At 40.7% G+C, this 23931-nt stretch overlaps 1 protein-coding gene across 3 annotated transcripts in view; it reads left to right on the forward strand.

The window, feature by feature from the left end:
• The window catches only part of Ubx (Ultrabithorax), a 106172-nt gene that overhangs the window by 75499 nt on the left and 6742 nt on the right, over window positions 1–23931 (forward strand). Inside the window, exon 3 of one of the 3 annotated variants that reach the window (XM_065480133.1) lies at window positions 8317–8326. The exons of the other annotated variants lie outside the window; for them this stretch is intronic. The gene's annotated coding sequence lies outside the window, so the exon portion shown is untranslated. Of the gene's footprint in view, window positions 1–8316; window positions 8327–23931 lie in introns of those variants that run through there. 3 annotated transcript variants of the gene reach the window in all.

Here is a 23931-nt window from a genome sequence, read left to right on the forward strand (position 1 = left end):
GTGTTGTTATACACACTCTCCAATACATTTATTCACGGAATAAACCGCCATAAATCTGCCTGCTTGTTATTTGTATTGGCTAATATTGTAATTATGCTGTGCTATTGGAGTCTCGGAAAGCAATTTATGTGGAGTTTGAATAATTCTTCATTCACATAAGGCCGTCGTTATGGCTTTATAACCTTCCATGTAGTTGCGAATTTTCAGGAAAAAAGTATAAGATATTTTGGGGGTTAGACTATAAATGATTTATTCATGCACCAATTATAATTTTAAATGCGGAATCCTGCTCTTTACAAATCAGATATTATCAGCCTTAACCTGGTGTTTCTTCCCAAAGCAGCATTCCTTTCAAAATAAACAAATCCGTGTGGAGTCTATCGCTAGGAGCCGTGCGTGCCGCCTTTGAGCGAAAAGAGCTTGAGACTTTTATATAGAAAGGGGAAACGCACCGCGGACTTTTGTTCAGCCTAATTTACAGCAACAAAAAAATTAATCCCCACCTTCCTCTTCCCTGCAACCGTGAAGCGTGGGAACTTATTTATTTATTAACGCACTTTACTGACTCGCAGGTGCCAGATTTTTAATTAAATATCATCACTATCATAATGGCATTATTATTGTGTGTGTGAGCAGGAGATGATTGTGAGCTGATTAAGCGCAAAGTGCTAATGTAATGAACAGCGTGTTGTATCTGACGTTATTACATACCTACATGCAATTCTCAAATATAATTACATCGCATGCATGCGGCTGGGGCATAAAGTAATGGCTCCAGTCCTAATGGAGTGCGAGAGCCACAGATTTCACGGCCCTTAATGCTCGTGTCGCGTGTCCTCAAAGTTGAAGCGCTAGCAGGGATATAATTCAATTCGTTTGGCGTCATTTTGGATACAAGATAAGAGTCTGCGAATTTTATATTTTTGCACTCTTCGTGTACAATTCTGCGCAGGTTTTCGGCCTGGTTAATAACTCAACAGCAAGTTGACATTGCAGCCCATTTAACACACCTAGTGCAAACAGCATGCACGGCGCGGAAATTTAAAAATAAATAAAGTATAAATTCATGTATAATAAAAATGCGTGCCGGGGCGCTCATCGAGAGTGCGAGAGGCAAAAAAGAGATAATTTTTATTGCTCACACTCGTCACTGTTGTCGCTAAAATTATGCGCGAAAACGTTCGTTTGCAGCTGAAAAATTAAACAATAAAATTTGCATCGCTAAAAATTGCGTTGTGAATAACTCAACTTGATGATTTTCCGCGCTGGCTCTCATTTCTAAAAACTTAAAAATTCACGCAAATGTTCGTGATGAAAATTTTCACAGTTTAATTGCGCTGACAGAATAAATGAGTGCGCACAATTGTTCACGAACCATCATTCGCGAAAAAGAATTTCAACAAATCAGGTAGTGTGGCCGTGCGAAAAAGCCAAAAAGCAAACATTCAAATATAATGCTGTAAATTGAAAAAAATATCCGCATTGCAACCCTGTGTTTTAGTGTTTTTTTTTTTCGTGTAATAATTATTCAGCTGCATGTGCGTGTGATCAAACGTTTACGTGCAAACGTCTGATAAATTTGGCACATAATTTAATCCACGAGTGGAAAGGGCCGCTTATTGTTGTTTGCGGCGCAAGATTGTTTTCTCCGCCTGTGCTGTAGTGAGGCGGAAAAGCAGAGAGAGCTGCGCGCAGAACGGCGTGCGGACGTGGAAGCGAGTGTTGGAGCTCTCACCAGGGATTATCTTGAGGAGGCAGCCAATTTAAGAAAAGGGATGAGGGAGGTTTATGCAAGTATATTTCACCCTCAAGGGCCCCATTTCGCTGGCTAAAATGAAACAGACGTACACATCGCTGCTGGCGCACATATGAATAGGACGAGCGAACATAGCAGCTTTTCCACTCAGCTGTTCGCAGGAAAACGGAATTTATCAATAGCTAGTGCATATGTATTCGTGCACAGGGGCTTTGAGGAATTTGCATACTTCAGGTATAAATTAAGGCACCTATAAATCGGCCGCTCCAATTGTGTTTTAATTATAATCAGTGCTGCAGCTGCGGCCGGCGAGAGCAAAAAGAGATGCAGAGAATTTTGTGCTCGGGTCTATTTAATAACACACTCCTCCTCTCTAGAGCTTGAGGAAGGCCGGTGCGTATTATTAATAAAATGCAAATTGGCACAGTGGCGTAATAAAATGGTGCATTTCCATGCATAAATTTGAGCTCTTGAAAGAAAAATGACGGCAAGCGAAAAGTGAGTTGATCACTCTGGGATGTCTCAATTAAAAATGTATGAGGCAAGGCAGGAGTCAGGTTATTTTTTTTAAATATGGTCTTTTAGTAAGATAGTAAATTATAGGCAAATTACTTCTTTTCCATACCTGGATATTTGGCTGTCGATAGTTAAGCATATTCAGAGTTGGAACTTGCGCAGGTGAAAATTAAAATATTTAAGAAAAAAGTGATGTCTAACAATAATCAACTCTTTGCAGAGTCTTCCTCGTTCCTATGTTTAAATTAATAAAAATAGAATTGATTTTTCAATTCATCTAAAAAAATTATAAACTGTGAGATGCAAATTCGTAACAACGAAAAAATTACTTTATGTTCTTTATCAAACAGCGTTGAACAAAATATCATTTATCTGTTTCTAAAATTATTGTATGTATACATTGTCTTTGATAGATAATCGGTTGCGAATCGATAATTGAAAATATACAATCTAAGGTCTAAAATTCACAACCCCAATTTATAACAGTGCAGTCGAGTCCGCTTGCTGGAAGCTGCGGTTTATCGCTTCGCCAGCAATTAATAAATGATTATGCGCCATAAATAAAAAAGAAGTATGCGCACCAATGTGAGAGCTGATATATTAAATGTACAATATGCACCAGCGTCATTCTTTCCCAAGCAAAACACAACACAGTAGCACACAACACATCTCTCAGGATGCACGCGCGCACGTATGAAAAATAGCCGGCGGCAAAAATGCTCAATTTCGATGTGCCATGCTGCAGTGTTATTAAAATAATCGCCGTCCTGCTCTTCGCGCACATGTAGTTATTTCTCTCTATCTTTCGGCCTTTCTCGCGGCGAGATGAGAAAATAATTTAATAGGCATAATTGTGCGCGCGTTGTTGTGTATAGGTGTATTATCAGCATTGAGTGAATAAGCGCGAGATTTTATCTGCGGGCAGAGAATCAGCCGAAGAAAGAGCGAGCAGGATGATGTAATGCGAGACGGCCCTTTTTACATGTTAAGCCCACTCAAGGTTAAAGTACAAATGTCTTATTTTGTTAATTAAAACATTATGTATAGATAATAATCGCTAATTTAAAGCTGCCGCCTCACCGTTGCTTATTTTCAAATGATATGGCTGCTGATGCTGCTGAAAGGCTTCTCCCTTCCTCTTTTCCTGGAAAACTTATTATTCCTCTTCCTATTGAGCAGCCGAGGCGCGGCAGTGTTGTGAAAATAATATATATTATACAAAAGAAAATTTTCAGATGAACACATCAGTATATAATCTGCTGAGGGAAATCTTGCAGATGCAAGGCCAAGGAAAATGTTTCCCATTATACCGATATGCATCTTTTGGCTTCCCCAACACAAGAAATAGATTTACAGCTCTAAAATTTGACTTTGTTTTAAAAAAAAGTAGAGTCCATATACAGGATTAATTGGGTAATACCTAATTTTTGAGCGATGTTAATTATTTAACATTTTTATTTAAAACTTGCAAACCTTTCATAAGCAACCATAATAATCATTTAAATATTTTTTGGCTAGAACACACCTCGTCACTTTGTATTTCACTTGTGCCGACCATGAGTAGAACTAAATCTCCGTAGAGATGGTGACGTTTGCGCCCGAAACATTCGCCAATTTGCATAGTGTGCATTTCCCGGCCGCAAAATGCGGGAAATCGGCATTGCTGCGCTGAGCGGGCGTGTTCCCAAGCATACGGCGTACGAGAGCATAATTAGACAAGAGCGGCCACACAAAATACTAGATTTTCTAGCCGAGCGCGCTAAATTAACATATAAATTAAACTGGCTGGCTGGCTGGGCCATATTATTTGAGCCAAAGCCACAGAAATAATCAACTTGTAGCGGTGGCCGCAAAACAAACTCGCGGCAGAAGGGCCGTGTTTTGTTTAATTCCATTTTCAAAGCACTCGGGGTGTGCTGTGCTGTTTGCAGACCGACCACATGATGTTAATTTGTCTTGTAGATGCTGTGTGAAAAGGACTTTGTATATCTAGCCACCGAGCGCGGCGTCACTCGCGCGCGCTGCTGATTCTGATTTTAATTAACTCACACTTCGAGCTCGGGTTTAAAAACTGGGTCGTTTGTTGGAACAGAAACAAACGTTGCCGGCGTTGCTTTTAAAATTTAGCTGTCCGACAGAATAGACTGATTGTTTCTTAAGTGACTCTGAACAAATTAGTTGCGGGAAATGATAAAAACAGTTCGCAGACGATTGTACTAATATGCAGGACAGAAGGCAAATTGTCTTTCCTGCTGCGCAGAATTTATGTAGGGGGATGAAAAATAACAAGATTTAAAATTACAGCGCAAAGAATAGTGGCGCAGCAGCAGCAGCAGCTTGGTGCAGTACAAACAGACACACATAATTCGCTGCTGTGAGAGTAAAATTTATTTATATTTGTACAGCTCCCGAGTTTAAATAAAACCCTCACTTCGCAAATATATGTATGCTGTATCCGTGTGTGCATTTTAGCTCTAAGACCTACAAGAGGGACTGGAAAAATAATTACAATTTGCCTGACTTTTGTAAAATTAAAAATTTTGCACGTAGTATTCATCAATCATGACATTTATTCAGGGCCAGCTTAATCGTTTTCACCAGTGGCTTAATTAAGCAGCAGGTTTTCCAAATATAAATGTTGATGAATATTTAGGGGTGCGCGTGCATGTCAATGAGAAAAGCCAAGAGTGTATAAATAACCTGACAGGCGCAGCAAAATATTGCGGTGGATCTCATTTCACATTCTAACTGATTAGGGACAGGTGGAGATGTAGAAAAGGACACAAGTGGAGAGACTCACCCTCTATAGATATCACACACTCGTTCAGCTCTGTCGCGAAGAGGTCCGTCGCTCTCACCTCCCGAGATGAAACTAGCCGCAGAAAAATGAACCCCAGCGAAAAATTAGAAAGTTTCACCTTTCATGAGGGTTGAGGAAAGAACAGGAGTACGAGATTGACTATCCTTTTGGGTGCTTAAGACTTTCCCTTTCCACAATTTTTCTCGGCATCTTATGACATTTATGATGCGGCATGACAGAAATATTTTGAGATAGGCCTTTTAGCGTCCCTGGGTCCATTGTTGATTAACAAAGGGCGAGCCTTTACGTCGCAAGCACACAATGTGCATTGATGTAATGTAGGTCAAATTGAAGAACAAAACATTAGCCCTCTGCTGTCAAGGCATGGGTTTCTTTTTTTTGCTGCACATTTTTTAAACTTCTATTCATTGAAGGGGTCCTTTGAATAGACAGCCCGATAGCCTTGCTTCCTGCCGTTTAACTGTAACCGTGAACTTGAATAGAGAAATTCTTACGGAAAATGATTTAGGTTGTAAAATAAAAAGCTTCAAAATGTTACCTCAAATGTACCAAAGATACGTTTATTAAGATCGAGCTTTCCTCAATCAGTGTATTTTACATTTGATTTCTAAACTAAACACTATCTTAAGAAAAATGCCAACTCATTTTTTTTTAAATAACGTGAAAGGTGTACCATAAAATTTCGGCCTCAAAAAAGAAGGGGTTTTAACAGTGTTTACCTTTATAAAAACCATTTTGTTTTCCCTCAAAAGCGACCCTACTTTGGCACCTGCCGAGCGGACTGTTCATCTGCGCCCTTTCCTTTCTCCTTTGCTGGCCAATGAGGAGTGCGAGTTTCAGTTAGCACAGTATATATATTGCCTGGCTCGCGTCTATTTTCATACAAAAAGCATTGGAGGCCCTTTGAACTTCTCGTGCAACGCGCACAACCAGCCACACACACAAGAGAAACTTTTCTTCTCTCTCTACCTCTCAGTTGGTGCCGTGTTTAATTTAAAAAAAGAGAGAGAAGTCGGAGAAAAAATCCCGTGGAAGTAACACCATTAATCACTCGAGTCATGTGTCATGTCCTAGTCTTGGGTCCTGGTTGGCTCACAACACGCCAAGGAGCGCACATATAAATCATCAACTCCAACCTGTCCTTGCGCTATGAATGCTGTTCTGCCGGCCGACCGGGCACACACCTAGCCAAGAAACACACTCAGAAAAGGGCATGCTGACCAGGCAGGACCCACGTTTTGTACCTCAGCCCGTGTGTGTGTGTATGTGTGTGTGTGTGTCTGTACCTGCAACAAAACACAATGGGCAAAATCTCTCACTATACGTACATGAAATAATGCTTCTCGCTGCGAGAGGGTAATTCAATATCACATAAGCTTTTTCACAGCCTACGCCTTTGTGTGCGAAAAGGACCGCAGCGAGAAATTAATTTTGAATATTTATTGCACTCTGGTGTGATGCTAGCATGGTTTTGAAATTGAAGGTACAAGGCGTTAAATTTTGTTTGTTCTTTAACCTTCAAGTAATCTCTGATCAGAATACTTGAATTTCTAGACCCGCACGAGTCCTTTTAAAAATCTTTTTGGTTTTGTTTGTGAGTTTTTTTTAACGCAAAATAGACCGCGAATGTGGTTCAAGCAGATAATAAATTTAACATTAAAACCAATTCACGGTACGTAAATAAAAATTAAACAGAAAAATGAAAAGAGTTCCAAAATTACGAGCTTTTAATGGATTTATTTCCGAGGCAATCGTTTTTACAAAAGTCACTCAAAAATTTATGACAGCGCCAGATGAAAGTAAAAGTAATTACGCGGAACTTTCATGCGAGGCAAGATGTGCGAATTGAAAAATCGGCTGTTGCTCTCTGAAAAGTGTGCCCTCGCTTCGGGAATTTAAGCGTAAATCAGCATCAGAGGCTGTTATTCCGCGTTGGCAACTTGGATTTCTCATGGTGCTAAATCATCTCGCGGGCGCTGTTCGTGGCGAATTGCAATTTATTTCTGGCCAATGGTGAGTGTGCGAATAACTCATTCCTCGTGCAATTTCAGCCAATCAAAGGCACACGTGGAAAAAATAAAGAAGCCTCGCTCAGACAACTTCATTACCGCTGAGCTTAAAATATTGCGCCTATAAATTGTACAAAGTACACGGCAACATGCAATGCCCACTTGTTACCGCCGATTTTTCAGCCGTGCGCGCACGATGCGCCTTGCTGCCGGCGAATTTGAATTTTTTGCCGCGCCGCTCTCGACTGGCAATTAAGAGGGTTGCACGCTGCAATTGGCGCCCCCGACGCCGGTCCGCGAATGAATTAATGGCGATTCGAGCGCATGGCGCTTAATAAATAAGCGGTTTAATGCGTGCAGTGCAGGAAAAATCCGCGTGATTTATTCTCGGCTGCTGGGATTTGGTAATGCTACTCTGAATAAACAAAAATCCTGCTCGGCGCGGCGTATCTCATTTTCTCAGCACTAGGTCTGTTCCTAAGAGATAAATGGATCGCTGTAAATCATATTTTCCGCGCGCGGGTGAGCGAATCCCCCACTCCCCCACAGCCGCCGCCACCATGGCGAAAACGGAGGGCCTCTTCTCGTACTAGTGGTTCTCGATCCGCGAGTGCTAATTAACTTTATGTTGGGGCCTGATTAATCGCCTAATTATATGCGAGCAAATGAAATATTCAACACTGCTGACAAAGGGCGCGCGAGTTTTATTTTAATTGCCTACCAAGCTCATTTTTACAAGCAACAAAGGATTAGTCACCTCAACCAACCAAGTGAAAAGAAGCGTGTAAATTTTCCTGTTGATTAAGTTCCTCAGCTGTGAAGGTTGAATTTCACTTCCATATCCCGCAGATGTTTGATATTTCGTCAGATATAGAAAGCAAATTAAGCCAGGCAACATCAAAAGAACTGAATTAATTTTATACTCAGAATCCGACCCTCTTGAAAATACCCAGGAACGCAGTTTGGACGACTGCTCCCCTGTGAAATTTTTTATGGTTTCGCGGGCTATTAAATTTTACAAATTCGAATCTTCATTCTCCTCGACTGTCGATATAAAACCAAGCGAACGAAAGAGAGGGAAATGAAAAGAATTGGACGGAGAAAAGATGTTCGATGGCGACATTTCCGAGCATAAAATCAGTCGCTGGGCTGTCTCCCAAGTTAATTTGGAGCCGTGAGGAATGAAGTGGGAACAGCACGCGGGGAAATAAAAGAAAACCAAAGGAGGCGAGAGGATGCAGCAGCAGTTCGTTGGTTGTTCTCTGCGGAGCCAGAGCAAGCGCAGCAACTCTAAAGTTTTACAATTTAAAAAGTTGCCCTGATCTGAAAATTTATAGAAGTAAGCCAAGTCGTAAATTTTGTGTTGCTCTCTCTCTCTCTCTCTCTCTCTCTCTCTCTCTCTCTCTCTCTCTCTCCTCTCTCTCTCTGGCAAAGCGCGAGAGCGAGCAAACGCTCCTCTTTCTCTCTCTCGCCATATAGCAGCTCGTGTGCGGCGCAAGGGTTTGAATTCTCTCTTCTGCTTTGCTCGTTTTTTCCTCTCTGCTTCGCACTTTATACAAGGCTTAAACCGCCCCCTTTATTTATTTCCCACCCCCGTCCATTTTAAGGGGTCTAATCCCAATGAACATCACATTTATTACGCGATATAGACACTGGCATAATGAGATTTCAACCATTTCCGCGCAGATTTCTGCACCTTGCACTTGCTGACTAATCGCCACTTCGGATTTCGAAAGAGAAATGGCGCACAAGAAATTGTGATTTACTTGCCATCACGCGGGTCGCTGGCCGCCGGAGGAAGCTGTAAATAAAGCATTTCCTAGTTGAGAAAAATGCTGGGGTGTTGATTTTTTTTTACTCTCTCCGACAAAATATTACAGAGCTAGCCTCATGCTGGGCTGAAACGCTGCGTGAGATGCTGTGAAAAGTAGAGCGCACTGACAAATTAGTGGCCGCTTAGGGATGAACATTTTTCTATGCTTCTATGCACTCATGAAAGATCGCTACACAAAAATTTACTAGTTTCTTTTCTCTCAAATTTCTGATTTCCTATATTATAACGTTACGTTGATTTTATTTAAAAACATACAGGCAAATCTTATCGCTTTGACTTCTCTTTACAAATCTTGAATTCATCCCAGAATATGCAAAAAGCAGGGAAGGAAAAGAAATATTTATCAAGTGACTCCTCAATCTGCAAGAGCAGAGATAAATGTGGATACTCAAACGCATTAAGGGGCTGTTAATGTCTCGCCTTGAGCTTTTTAATAATCAAAACCGCTGTGGGGATGCATGAGAAATAAATGAGATTCCCTTTCACGATTTTATGCATGCATATACACGTACGTACATTTTATGTGTACATGCCCAGCTCAGGTTTGATAAGACCGGAGAGCGAAATGAGTGTCGCTCGGTGCATTCTTCATTTTTTTCTCTCTCGTGTGCGTATTTTTACGAGCTGCTGCGGGGTATCGCTGCTGAATTTGCTTCAAGAAAAGTAGAAATATTGCTGGTGGAAACTGTGAAATACGGGCCGCCCTATCTGGCGGGGTGTTTTCAAGATAACAGCGACGGAGAGAAGAGCAAAAGAGCCGGGCGGAGGAGCGTTGTCGTCTTTTGCGGCACCCGCCAGCAGCAGCTGAAAGAGGCGAAGGAGCCGAAGAAAAGAGAAAAATGGGCCAGAAAGAGCAGCTGAAATCGGCAACAAACAAGTACAGAAATGGTTTGCACGCAATGCGAATCTTCAATTTACTGTCGGAGTTTCAGTGAAAAATGTTGCTATTTTTATTCCTGGTTTTATGCAAACATACTTGGTGAAAATGAAACGTCATATGTTTTCATTAAAATTTTATCGAATACCTGTAAACGCGACTTAAGCGTTTACTAATTATGTTAAGAAACTCTTAATTTTTTTCGCACATTTTAACGTGACAAATGAATTTGACTATTAATTAGGTACAATTTGTGAACGAAAATTGATGTTCTTTTCGTTCTTTTTACTCTTTTGGACTGTAATGTGCGAAGAATGCTGCAAGAAAAATAATAACCTACGGCCGGCAGTAAAACACCCCTCAGCGTGCACGAAAATTATTTACGAGCACATTAAGTGCGCATGTTATACAGTTATTGCAAATTTTTTCTTTCGCTCATGATACAACGCCATATTTAAGAAATTACAGCCACAATAAACACTAGTGCCGCGGCACGAGAGAGGAAAAGCGAGCGTGCTACCCTCGCCAAAAAAGGAATTTCCTGCCATGATGGACGCAATAATTCATCACCTAGCCGCTGCGTGCTTTCCCAGGGTTAATTGAATTCCTGCTGATGGGATGGAGTGCAGATATCGTCTGCCAAATAACGTGAAAAACGACCCCCATGCCCAGATGATGACGTGTGTTGCACAATTTAACAGATGAAATGAAATGCAGCCATCAGAGACAATTATCTGCGCCGAGACCACCTACCAGGCTCACTAAATAATAGCCTCGGATGCGGCCGCTGATTTGAATAAAATAAATTCATTTGGTGCCACACACTTGACAGCCAGCCTGTTCAAGAACGGACTACTCGAGGCTGATTATTCTTTTTAGCCTCAATTTAATGATGTGTTTGTATTATGTGTAATGTACTTTTAAACATTATCCAGCAGCCATCGTTGCTTTCCGCCCAATAAATAACAATCATGAACTAAAGAGCTGCTATGGGTGTGAAAGTATACCCACTGCTTAATGTTATGAATTCAAATTTGCAAGTAGAAAATTATAAACATGTAATCTCCGAGCTTTCTTTGATGAAAGGGTTACCAATATAATGTCCCCAAAATATTGTCCTACGTAAATTTAAAGTAGTGTCCTAGAAACTAATGAAATACATGTCCTAACGCCTGTGCGCTATGCAACCAAGTTGGCCACATGAGGAATACATTATGTGGCTGCAAAATTGATCTGGGAGTGGCATGCAGCCCTAAGTTTAGTTAGTCAGAAGTATATAGTTTGCAATTTGGAGGTCATGGAAGTAATTTATACAGAGGGTTTTTATATCCCTTATCACTTGTGTCAGACAAATAATTTATTTTGAGAGACAATTCATAATTTTTGAATGGAATTTTGAGAACATACAGAAAATCTCTTCAACTTCCTATAGTGATTTTATTAAATTCCGACAAAGGTTGCACGGCACCAGAAACATTTGAACCAGGACAAAAAGATTAATAAAAGTGCAACACATAATTTTTAGGACAATGTCGGTATAGACTCAATTTAGGACTGTATAGGACACTGTTTTAGGAACATAGTACGTTAGGACAGTGAATGATTTCCACTTTAGGACAATGTATGAAACCCCGATGAAAGATCGTAAATTCATTTAAAAGTTAGAAAGGATAGAATGTGGGATGCATGATCCAAGAAGTTGCTCTTTGGCGACAAAGTCGGCGCATATAGAGGTGTAAGGTGAGCAGGTCGCTGGTGTTTTATTTTTTCTCTCACCCTGGGAAGAAATGCGAGTGTTGTGCTGCGAAATAATAAATCACCTGCAGCTAGCTAGCTTTTTTCGCCGCGCACAACACATAATTTACTTTTGGACCGTTTTTGTGCGTATATGCGTGGCAATGTATCTGCGTGCATTTACCAGCAGAAAACGCGCGCGCTCATTTTTTATACGCACGCGGTCCTCTCACTGTAGTGGTTGCGCTAAAAGGCTGCTGCTTCAGGTAAATTTTCACGCCGTTTTGGTATGTAAATTTATCGTCACTTTAAATTAAACTCTCGCCGAGAGGAGGACAAAAACAGCGCGTTTTACACGCTTGCACGGCAAAAAGTGTTGAATAACTGGCGGCCTAATTTAGCAACTCCCACATCTGTATATTAAGGCTGTGAGAAATTTAGACTTTCCAATTGGTAAATTACTGCTAATAAGAGCCATGTGTATGAATGAGTGTTAAAAAAATTAAATTTCATTTCCTATGTGATGTCAGGGTTTCATTTAGCGGTATTACGATCAATAATATTGTTTCCGATTTAATCGATGTAAAATGTTAGGGCACCCAAAGGGGAGAATGGGGGGAGAACCTCAGGTATTAAACCACCCCTCACGGGGAGGACTCGCTCTCTGGACCTGATTCTCCTAGCGACGGTGGACGGATCAAAGGAGAAAAAATTGCAACTTACGACAAATCCTTTTCCATCATTCCTATATTTAAAAAATTACTAGTAATTTTAACACCGATCCAAAATAAACGTTTGTTTAATTAATTCAAATTATATCTAACTCAAAAAGATACAATAAATAGATTATCCAGTAATAATTGGTCCAGTAATATTGTCAACATGCTTTAAAACAAAAATAAATCAATTAGAGCAAGAGCTATTTATTCAACTTTGTTCCTGATTGGGGAGATATATTTCTCATTGAACCAAATGAAGTATGCCCAAAGTAGTTCCATTCTTTTCGAGAACTGTTCTAAACAGCTTACAGCGCAGTGATATGCCGTGCGTTTGACGTTGATTTATCAAGCAAACTTTTTTCCTGCAGCACCTTTAGCAAACAGAGCCACTTCGCTGCTCATGCTGGCTCTTGCAGCGTTTACATACGCACGCCTCTTTTCGTATACATATATATAATGCTATAAAAGGGGAAACGTCAGCACTTTAAAAGATTCTTCAGCTAGAAGAGACAGCGCAGTTGCAGAAAGAGAGATGGATATTTTCCATATTCCAGCGCGGCAGCCCTCCAAGTTCGTTGCTGCAAACATATAAAAAGAATTCCACCCGACAGGAAATTCTGCTCCCGGCGAGAAGGAGGTCCAAAACTGGGCGCGTGAGCAGTTTCTTTGTGCTCAAAGTTTCGCCGACAGGAAAAATGGAAAAGCAGCAGCGCAGTCAGACCATGTGGAAATGGCCAGCCATCAATTTTGTCCGTGTGAATGGTGAACACCTTGCTTGTTTGCTTACTATGCATGTTTGCGAGCAGGAGATGTAAAGATTGGTGACTGGAACAATCTTGTTTGTACGCCCGCAGAGGAAATTGCACCGCAAAAAATAATGGTGACTCTGCTGCTCCTAGTCGGCTGCCAATTGAAAATTTGCAAACGGAGGCAACTTGCCACTTCTCCCTCTTTAAAGGTATTTTGTTGTGCTGGCTATCAAAGGGTTGCAGCATGTAATTTTCCTTCTTGTGATGAGCTGTTTGTCACAGATTAATAATAACACTTGCACCCTTCCTGATTGGCTTATAATACAACATTTTTTCTAATTCTTTAATGTCTTTTGTAAATTGTACACCGTTGGCTGTTTGATGATTATATTATTTAATTTATAAACATTTAATTTGTGGTGTTAACAGCAAAAATCTTGACAGTGAAAATAACCTGCAGTAATCATTTGTGCATAACAATTTTTTATCAATACTAAATTATTTGTCAACGTGAAACGCAGACCAATTTTATTCTTATTCGGAACCTGCTCCTGGCACATAATTCCAATTACTTCTTGACAAGCAAACACTGACAGATATAAAGTACACAATCGCACTTTCCGTCTCCTGAGACAATTGCAACTTGAACGAACAAGCGAGCAGGCAGACACGTAAACAAACAAATGCATGAGAAAGTGCATCAGTGCAATTACCCGCGCAGACCAATCAGCGCCTCGGCGCTAATTAAATAGCAAGGCCAGTGGCGCAAGGTATAAATCAGTCCGTCGGACGAGTGAGCGAGCGAGCAAGTGTGAGTGCGTGTAATTCACTTCTGCATGACCAGTTTTTATTGCAGGTGGTGCGAGGATTGATATAAATGACTTCCTCGGCCGCTCTCAATCAGAATTAGTGGCCCGGTCGCAGCAATGAAAGTTGCATGAGATGCGACTTTGGGGATCTCGAGAAATTTATTCTGATGGGCGATATAAGTGCGATTTTATGCCGGCTACCAAGACCCTTCCAAATGGCCGGTGGATTTTTTGATGAGAGCTAAAGCCCTTCTGCAGTTATGGCACGTTTATATGCTCTGGTCTGTTTTGTCTTCAGGCTGTTTCATAGCCTATTTCCAAATACCTACTGAGCTCTGGATCTGTTGCGTTAAAATTGAAGTAATTACTAAATTAATTAAAACTGCTATTTCCAGTAGAACATCCAAGTTTAAAATTAAATCGATTATTGTTTTGATCTGTACTGAGATATGCAATTTTTCTTTTTTTCTTGGTATTCATTCATGAATATATTTAAGATATTGACTGTGATGGTTCATTAACCTTAAAATCTGAACATGAATTACGGAGTTTTTAGGAAATTTATACCATTATTTTTATACTTCACGTGTTCTCAAAATTATTAATAATTTATTTTAAACATTTTTATATTCGCAAAGAAAAGAAAGAAGATCGCGTTATTTGTTTAAAACTTCATATTAACTTTGTTGTAAATATTGGGAAGCAAATAATGGACCATTAATTCCATTCCTCGCTATATATAGAACACTCAGAAAGAAGTTAAAAGAATTAAAGTTGGCGCGCCACCCACGCGATTATTTGACTGATTTGATCTTTTGGCCAAACAAACAAACGCGCAACACGCCGAACATACCTGATTAAATCCGCGGCGTTCCAAATCGCCGTTGGCCGTTCAAACGGCAGCAGTAAATATTTTATTCAAAATAGCATTCCAATCGGTCGTCGGTGGAAGTCTGCGCGCGATTTCTATCTGTGCGCCGCCGTGGTTGAGCGATGTTTTTCTCGCCATTCGCAGGCGAGTGAATTATTTTATGGCTTGTTAAGTATGGTTTAACTATAAGGTAATACATCCGGCCAACGCAGGAATACGCACATATCGCGGCGGCGGCAGTAATAATAGTCTGTAAACTGCTGCGCTCTCGATGCTGCCACCTCATAAACATTCCGCAGGCTGTGCTGTTTGCTTTATCAGCGCGAGTGTGTGTATTAATAATTCTCGATTTAAATGCCTCTCATCTTGGAATTCAATATTTCAATTGAGCCATCTGCTTCGATTTGCGGCTCTAATTGCAAGAGACGGGGAAGTAATGATTTGCACAAGTCAGAATCTAGACATGGAGCTTCGATCGGACTGCAAAACTCATTTGTATTTTTCCTCCTTTCGCAGTTTGTGCACGATCCATAAAATAATGCCGAGTCTAATTTTAAGCATGACTGTTTTCGCATTCGGGCGAATGACACAGGGACACGGAGCAAATTTATGGTGGCTCGGCGCTTTAGCTCTCTTTGTCTGCTTCCTATTTTTCCTTTTGGCTTTTCCGTTTCGCATGGCTAGGCCGAGCGCAATGCATCGCAATGAGACAGCGCAGCGCGCAGAGCGAAAAAGAGAGCAGAGAAACTAAAAGCTCCATTTCTCCGTCGCGCAATTGCGGAGGAAACAGGAACAAAAAACGATAAATTATCTTGCAGCCGGAGCAAAAGAGAGCGCGGCGCATGATCAACTGCAGCAAAAATTGAGCATGCAAAAATGAGCCGAGGCCATTAATAAAACTGCTGCTGGGATGAATTTGCATTTTTCGAGTTGCAGAAGCGCAGGGTTGGTTCGAAAATTGCGCTCATGCATAATGCAGACGGTCCCGGCGAGCTGCTGGCAGGAAAAACAAAAAGCGGCGCGGCGGTGGCGAGCGGAGAGAGCACGCTTCGAGGCGCCGGCGTCGGATTCATTGTGTTTGCACAAGCAGAGCGACGTCTCGAGTGCTCTGTCCACGTCCGGTATCAGCATTTTATCGCAATAAATATCACGCCCCCGCCTTCCCGCACACTGCCCGCTTTTTGTTTCTTACTTGCTCAACAAAGCAATAAAAACTATCTGGAGCCGAGCATACAAGTCGTCGAACACAAGAGCGGAAGACGGGCTAAATAAATCGCGCAGTGGCCGACGCCAAAATTGTTTTCCAACAGCATATTTGGGGATATTTACCAGACTATTTTGTAACAAGGCCTCTGAAAATGCGTGCAAGCAAAAACTGTGGAAAGGGGGATTTTTTATTTTTCAATTTAATTGGAATTTGTGGTTGGATAGTATTTCAATTAACATTTGTCTGGGTTTGAGACTCTCTATCCTCCTCTTAATTTCCTATTGCTAAATTCAGGAGTTAAATATGAAAGCTCAATCAAATAAATTAACGATTAAATCTTGCAGAATGATCTTGAATTTGAAATTCATCATGCCAGAGCTGGCTTCAAAAATAAACAACCACAAATATTTTTTTCTCTTATGCGAGCTGAAGTAACGAAAGTTAACTGATTGATTTAGGAGTACATATTATTTTCAAAATTTGTGGCAGTTTAGTGGAGGGTTGTATAGGAATAGTGGAGGGGTATTATAATAATAGGAAATTTCCCGGTGGTCTTTGGAACGGAGAATGCGACCCTCTGCTGCAATCTTTCAAATGCCTATGCCACGTGTGCGGTATTTTGTGAAAGACTTTGGACACAAAGAATCGAATGCAAAAGCAAGCGTTTTGTACAGAAGTAGGTCAGCAGACTGTGTTTTCGTCGCGATGAAAAGAAAGATGAGGCGACGCGCCAGATGAACAACTCGCGCTGCTTGCTGCTAATTATGCATGGATAGACAAGAGCGCAGGAGACCGCCGTTGCTGCCGCGACCTGCCCCAAGCTGCGTCGTCGACTTGACGGCGAATTCGCAATTCGGCGAGGCCGCAGTGGGCAATCAAAAACGCATTTCATGCGGTCGTAAAACAAAAGAATAAGCGCGGCGATAATTTATTCACACACGAGCCATAACGCCGCAGTCATAACAATAATAAAAAGACCTGCTGCTGCTGCTGCCATAGGGTTTAACATTTTTGATGGGCCATAAACAGAATAACTATCCACCTGTTATATAAGAGAGGGTGTGGCGTTATTATTATTTTATTGCCGCCGCTGCTCGCTCAGTGAGTGGAGCTGCCTCTGTATTTTTGAGCGCGCGGCTCACTCGCTCGCGCCATCATGGAATCACACTGGCTGGCGCTCTCAGATTTTATGGCTACTTAAAAATCACTTTATGAAGTTGTAAAAATAATTTTATCGTCTGTCTGCTTTATTAACAGCCTCCGATGCATGACCCTAGGCAACAAGAGTAAACGTAGAGCCGCACTCTCGGTAAAGAATACTGCTCTTTTCTTTCCTCACCAAAGAGTTATTGAATCAAATGGTGCTCATTGAATACTGTGGGATACTGGGTTCGAGCCAAAAGGAAATGCATCTAGTTCCTTTGTAGTCGTAGTATTTAATACATAATTAAGACTGTAAATATTACACAATAAATATTCACAATAAAATCTCAAAGGAAAGTCAATATAATATGAACAATTAATCAACGCATTAATATGAGAGTCGAGAACATAACAAATATTAATTATCACAGTTATAATCAATGCTTACCCCGATATTATCTTCGGGTCTATTATAGTTATTATAAGCGTCAAATATGCGCACGACATTATACTCCCGGCCGGAGAGGTAAATGCGACATGACCGTATGCGTGCGTAGGTGAGCGGTCAGTGAAGGTAAATTATACAGGGTAAATGAGAAAAGCTTATATCATAAAGAATAGCGACATCTATAGGTTACAAACTGAGTTAACGCGAGTGTGAGCGGGAACCGCTACAATAATATTAATGTTTTCTACAAGGAATGCTAAGTAATTATTTACTAAAGCGCCTAAAAATAATAATATAGCCCCCAAAAGAGAAAAGTTGGTTTCAATGGTTTATTTTATTCAAAAAGGAGTATTTGGTTGAAGTAATCAGTATTTTTTCCAAAAAAATATTTGATCCAAATTCCAGCTGCTTGATTTATAAAAATCTCTAATCATGAAATGCAAAAGGAATAATTGAATATTGAAGCGACTAACAATAAGCACCGCAAGCGATCATCCTTTAGTAATTTATTATTTTTGCAGTATTCTGTAGGCCCATTTGCGCAGGAAGAAACAAGCATGAGTAAAATTAGAGCTGACTGCTAAGCCTTTTGGCACGTATGCCTCGGTGCATCCTGCAAGGGAAAGAGTGCGTCCGACGTTACCGAGCGGTGTGCAGAACTTCTCTGTTATCTGCACCATCCAGTTCCAATATGGCCTACAATAATATTCCGCACGCGACTCGTAGAGAGTGGAGAATACATCACCAACTAGCAGCAGCACGCGCCTAAGCAAACAATTATTATCGCTGCACACAAAGTATCCCGCGCTGGAAGAAGCGCGGAAGATTCGGGCCTGGCAAAAACAAAAGGGGAAAGTAAATCATGCGCGCCAACTTTGGCCCATAAATTACAATATTACCCGGCAGCAGTAGCGGGCGAGGGTGTCTGAACTTAACTTGGCCGCTACGTTTCCTATAAACTTGTGTTATTTACCTTCGAAATGCGCGCCGGCGATAATTCAGCAGGTGTATTGCACGTGCAGTTTATTTTTATTAAGCGGTGGACACGCCGACCGGCTCTTTATCATCCACTAATTAGAGAGAGAACGCCGAGCAAACAAGCCGACGTTTTAAAAAGCAACGCGACCCAGCTCTTTCTCTCTCTCTCCCTCTCTCTCTCTCTCTCTCTCTCCTCGGCTTGCATGAATATTGCATTTTGTTTTAGAGCTGCTGTGCTGCTGGAAAATGCCACGCTTTTCCTCTTTTTCCACCGCTGCTGCCTGCGGAAAATATGTTTGCGCATCATGTGCCTCTGAGGTGTGGCCATTTACACTCACAAACGCTCTCTGCTGGTCCAGCAGCTCCTGATTTATGGTGAACGCCAGGCTTAGCTTAATTCTGGACGCTTCTGTCTGATGCTCACGCTCGTTTTTCCTGTAGAAAAATATATAACGGAGTGAAATATCTCCTACTCTATTTTCTACTTTAATTATAATGTATAGAAGAAAACGGATGCGATTACAACTTTGTTCTTTTGTGTCTACTTTTTTTCAAAATATTGTTTTGTATTTAGCTGGCAATGCTGGAACCCTTGAATAACTAATTATTAGTATATCTTTCACGACTTTGAAAGGTTTACGTAAATAAGCCTAATTGATTCAATTTATTTATTTATTGCTTGTGATGCTAAATTCGATGAACAATAAACTCAATGAACAACTTGCTAAGGCTATCAATGCAGAATAATCTTAATGGCTCGCCTGCAAAATAAAGAAAGGCCAATTTTATACAAAAATCAGTGGTTCTTGGGTATAGCGGCTGGCGTCCGCGCGCCGTGCCTTGGGTTGGGTCTGCAGGCGCGCTTTGGGGACAGTTCAGGCCGAGTAGTTTTACGACAGCTTGAAAGATCCATAGAATAATGTTCGAAGGCGTTAAAACTTTACTTAAACCATTAAAAATGCTGCTTTTTTGGCGCGTATTACCTGCAGTAATACTGTACTAGAAATTCTTAAAGAAAATTTGCCGTTTCTTCGTCATTGAAGGGCAAAAACACCGTTTTTTCTGCTTGCCACCCTGAAGATCATACAATACTTGAAAAAATGTATCTTAGTCCAAATGCGTGCCACCTTTCGGTGACTACCTCAGCTATTTATTAGAATATAACAGTAAACACCTGAGTATGTTGGGTGCATATTGAAGGTCATAAATATTAAAGCGACCCTCATAAATATTATGCCCCTTCAGCCAGTGCAAAAATCAATAGAGAAAGTTTTACATTTTAGAAGTGACCTGGTATGAAAAGTGCGTTGACCTCGCAAGGTGGAATAAAGGAGGATTTTACTGTCCCTTATTCGCATTGTTTCCAAAATATGTAGTGTTGGACACGTGCACAATCTTCAGATCGAGCTCGACCTGGTATTCACGAATGGATGTTTTCGTTCGGGTATTACAAATTCAATTAAACCCTCGGGCAATTTGTGCAAAAATTTAATTCGCGTCTGTGTTTGCGCTGATAAAATTTGCTAAAATGAAGTTTTGCCACACGGCGGACGCATTAATCAAGCGATGTATGTGAAGTGGTGGTATAAATAATTTAAGTGCCCATCTCTCACTCAGCAACAGCACATTTGCGCCCGTATTAAATATTCTATTATTATACGCGCCACTTCTCCAGCGGCAGCAGCCGCCGTCGCTATAAATGTACTAGTATTAATATCAGCGTGCAATTTCGCCGCCTTACAAGAAGAGCAGATGAAATTTGTATAAAAATAACATTTATTACGCCAAGCGAGACACACACTTTAAAATGTATTTAGATTCAAATGAGAATTTAAAGGCGGCGGTGAAATATGCTCGACGAGGGCGCCCCAAAAGGCCGATTCGTCTTGTTATTTTATTCTCTCGCTTCTCTCGCACACGCTTAAAATTACACCACTCGAAACCGACCATAATGTGCCTTGCATAGTATTCTTTTAAATAAGAAAAGCAGCCTTCAACCCTTCTTGAAGGAAAAATTGCGATCACACCCCGGGGAAATATTGCTGAGAGATGGTCCTTGTGCTGTCGCTTTTGTCCAAACTGCTTTTTCACAGACGAAAAGTGGTTTATATCAAGTGCTTTATGTTTCCGCCACCAGCGGGGACTTGCTGATTCAGTTTAAAATTATTTGGCTATAAAGTTTGCATTTTCCCAACAAAAGCACAAGCAAGTTAAGTTTTAATGGAAATTGCTCGCTAGATAAAAAATATTTGCTTTGTTTTTTACTTTGATAAATAAAATGCAAAAGTTAGTTGCAAAATATGACTCCTTAACCATAAGAAAAGTAGCTAGAATTAGTTGCTGAAAGTTGGCAATTGAAGAGAAAAATTTAATAGAGAGATATTGTTTCGACCCCTCAGGCCTCATCAGTAGAAATATATGCCTAAAAATAAAAATCCATGACCACAGACTCAACTGCAGTGGATTCTGAAATATTGGACAGTGAAAACGAGTGATTGCGGTCGTAATTGAAGATCAAAATATAAAAGGGATCAAGAGATGCATACTTTTAACGCACCATTTCTGATAAAAACAACCCTTTTCAAAATTTTTATTTTTATTAATTTAATTAATAAAGCCCATTCCTTGAAACTAAGATTAATTTAAAAAGACTGTGTGAAATAACGATTTGTCTAGTGCTGTGCTCTTACCATTTTGAATTTATTGGGGGAGACGAGCACGTGTGCAATACAAGTGCCGGGTAGAAATGGGTACGGCATTGTTGCCAGATTTATTGCCGTGGCGAGACAAAATAATTATTGATTTTGTGTACTGCTGCTGGCACACACTCACTCTGAAACGGGCGCCGCGGATGTGCATGCTGCGAGCAGCAGTCTTTCCTCCCTCCCTGGATGCATGCAATTTGCGGCACAGCACGCCATCATGTCCAAGCTTGAAACTGAGAGTAGTTGATATGGAAAATAGTTGTACACTCTGCCAGAAAAACAACTTGATGAAAATAAATTATTTGCAAAAACAGCAGGAAATGAGCAAGTTTTTCCTCTTCAAAATCAAGTTGATTTTTTTGGCCTTGGTAATTATTTGAAAAATTAATTGGATGAAATTATTGGACTTGAATTGAATTTATCCAATTTTTCTCATGAAAACAAATAATTACTCATAAAATTTTTTCTTATTTTTGCAATTCTTTGCTCCTCTTGCTAGCTATCATAATAACAATCAAAACACTTTGCCTAATGACTTAAATTCGTGTCTGATGCTTTGGCATGCTAATTTGATCAACCGAAGTGTGATTATTTTAATTTCAGCGAGGTAGACAAAACAAAAATAGTTAAATCAAAGGTAAACAAATAAATAAATCCTTTGCCGAAAGCACGGTAATGGCGCAGACGGGTTGCGTGTGTTTTGATTTTCCCAAATTAACCAGCAGCGAGAGTGAATAAATTAATTGTTGGTGTTTACATTGACCCAGTGGCGCGGCTGCGGCATTAATCTGCATTGTCTGGTGCCGATTAATCTTGGCGTTGGTATTTTTATTGCTGCTATAAATTTGAGAATTAGTTTTGCCTTAATATGCATCAGGCGCAAAAACGTGTCAAAGCTCATTTCGGGCGCGCTACCAGCAGGCGAGAGCGCCTTGCTTTTTATTTCGGCAAAGTGGACGGACAACTGCGTGGCAGCTGGCGGCGTAAATCATTCGAGTGGAGACCGGATCGAGAAAACGAAATTCGAAAGCATAGAGACGGTTGCGGGTTTGGGCAGAAATGGACTCGATTGCAAACGCAGAGATTGATGTGTGTTCAATCGCGACACATCCTCCGATCGGGCCGCGGAGTGACATCATCACATCAGCAAACGCGCAGATTTCGCATGCAAGATCCCACATTCCGATTTGGCAATATGACCAGAGTGCGTATTGAAAAGAGAAGCCAAACCGGGGAGCGACTTCCTCTCGACTCGCAGCTACGGCTTTTGTCACCTGCGATTTGATGTAGGTCGCCTGATTGGCACACTGGGTGGGTGGTCTCTTGACATGCGAGACACACGTCGGTGGCTTGCAAAACGTGCATGATTGATAGCAATTAAATTGCCGCATCAGGTACCGAAAGCTACAATGCCGGAGGCAAAACAAATAAGTGCGCGTCGAGCCTATACAGTGCTGCTTAATACGCCGCCATCATGCCAATAATTGCAAAATTTTCACCCTGCTTGCGCAGACAGGTCTGCCGCAGTGAAGGTTATTCACACAGCTGTCGATATTGAAAAAATGGCAGCCGACAGCCGATTCTCATTGTCAGTCACAAGGAATACAAAAGCGTCGAATTAACATGGGCCTTACTTACATATTTTATTTAACGAAAAAATATGATATAGTATGCAACATAAATACTAAAGTAAAAATATACATCATAAACAGATCAAAGGGATTCGTAATGCTTAAAATATTTTTATTTTTAAATTCGCTTCATTTTGAATTTAAAATAGCAAATCTGAACAAAGAGATAGGCCTGGACTAATATTTACTTTGCAAAGAATAAACTACAAAGTTGCTTGCTCCTTTTGCTCATGTAAGTGCCAGACTCAATTTATAATAACTCAGCAGCAGGAGCAGCAACTGTGCGGCCATTTATTTTTCCACAAAAGTTATATTAAAGTTTGGTCCGGGCCGTTCATCATCGCATTCGTGTGTTTTTTGAGACTCGCCGCGCCGCGTTTGCCGCGCCAGGGATTAATTTATATATATTTTTGCACCCCTTGCTCGGCAATAAAGCATTCTGGTTGGTTAATTATTGAAGTGCCGGCAGAGTTTGGCGGACGCCAGATGCTGCGAATTAAAGGCGGAGAGCGGCAGCCAGCAAGATGTTGCACGCTGCGCTGGCCATTTTAATTAAATCTGCCACTATCTGGCATCACGCGATGCACTCGGTGTCATCAGAGCTGCGGCCGTCGAGTTTTGAATGCCAATTAATTAGCCCCGTGCTGTGTGCGCCTGGCCAACCCCCTCGTGCCGATTGCCGGAGATAAGCTCCAACAACAATTAAACTGCAATCACGAGTACAAACTATATGTGCGTCCTCCGCTTCCATATATGAGCATGTAACTTTCTCTTAATACTATGTGATTCTTGTTTCATCACAATTCAAAACTTAAAAAAAATAATAATTGCTTTGTAAAACAAAATAAAACATTTATCCAATTTTAACCTTGATAAATTTGTCTAATAAAGTTGACGAGGTCCATTTGTATGTTTGATATCAATACGAAAAAATCCATCTAATTAGGAATCACTCTTGAAAAGGATTCAATAATTATTTTAGTGACTAAACTATAAATAATTTGCAGAGGCAAGTAAAAACCATAAATGATATATGCAGCCTTGTTTGTTCATATAATTAAAACTTCGTCAATAATTAGCCGCTTTCTCGGAACAGATCAATCCTGCAAGGTTAAGAAGCTAAG

The sequence above is a fragment of the Cloeon dipterum genome, chromosome 2, assembly GCF_949628265.1.
Source record: "Cloeon dipterum chromosome 2, ieCloDipt1.1, whole genome shotgun sequence".
NCBI lineage: Eukaryota > Metazoa > Arthropoda > Insecta > Ephemeroptera > Baetidae > Cloeon > Cloeon dipterum.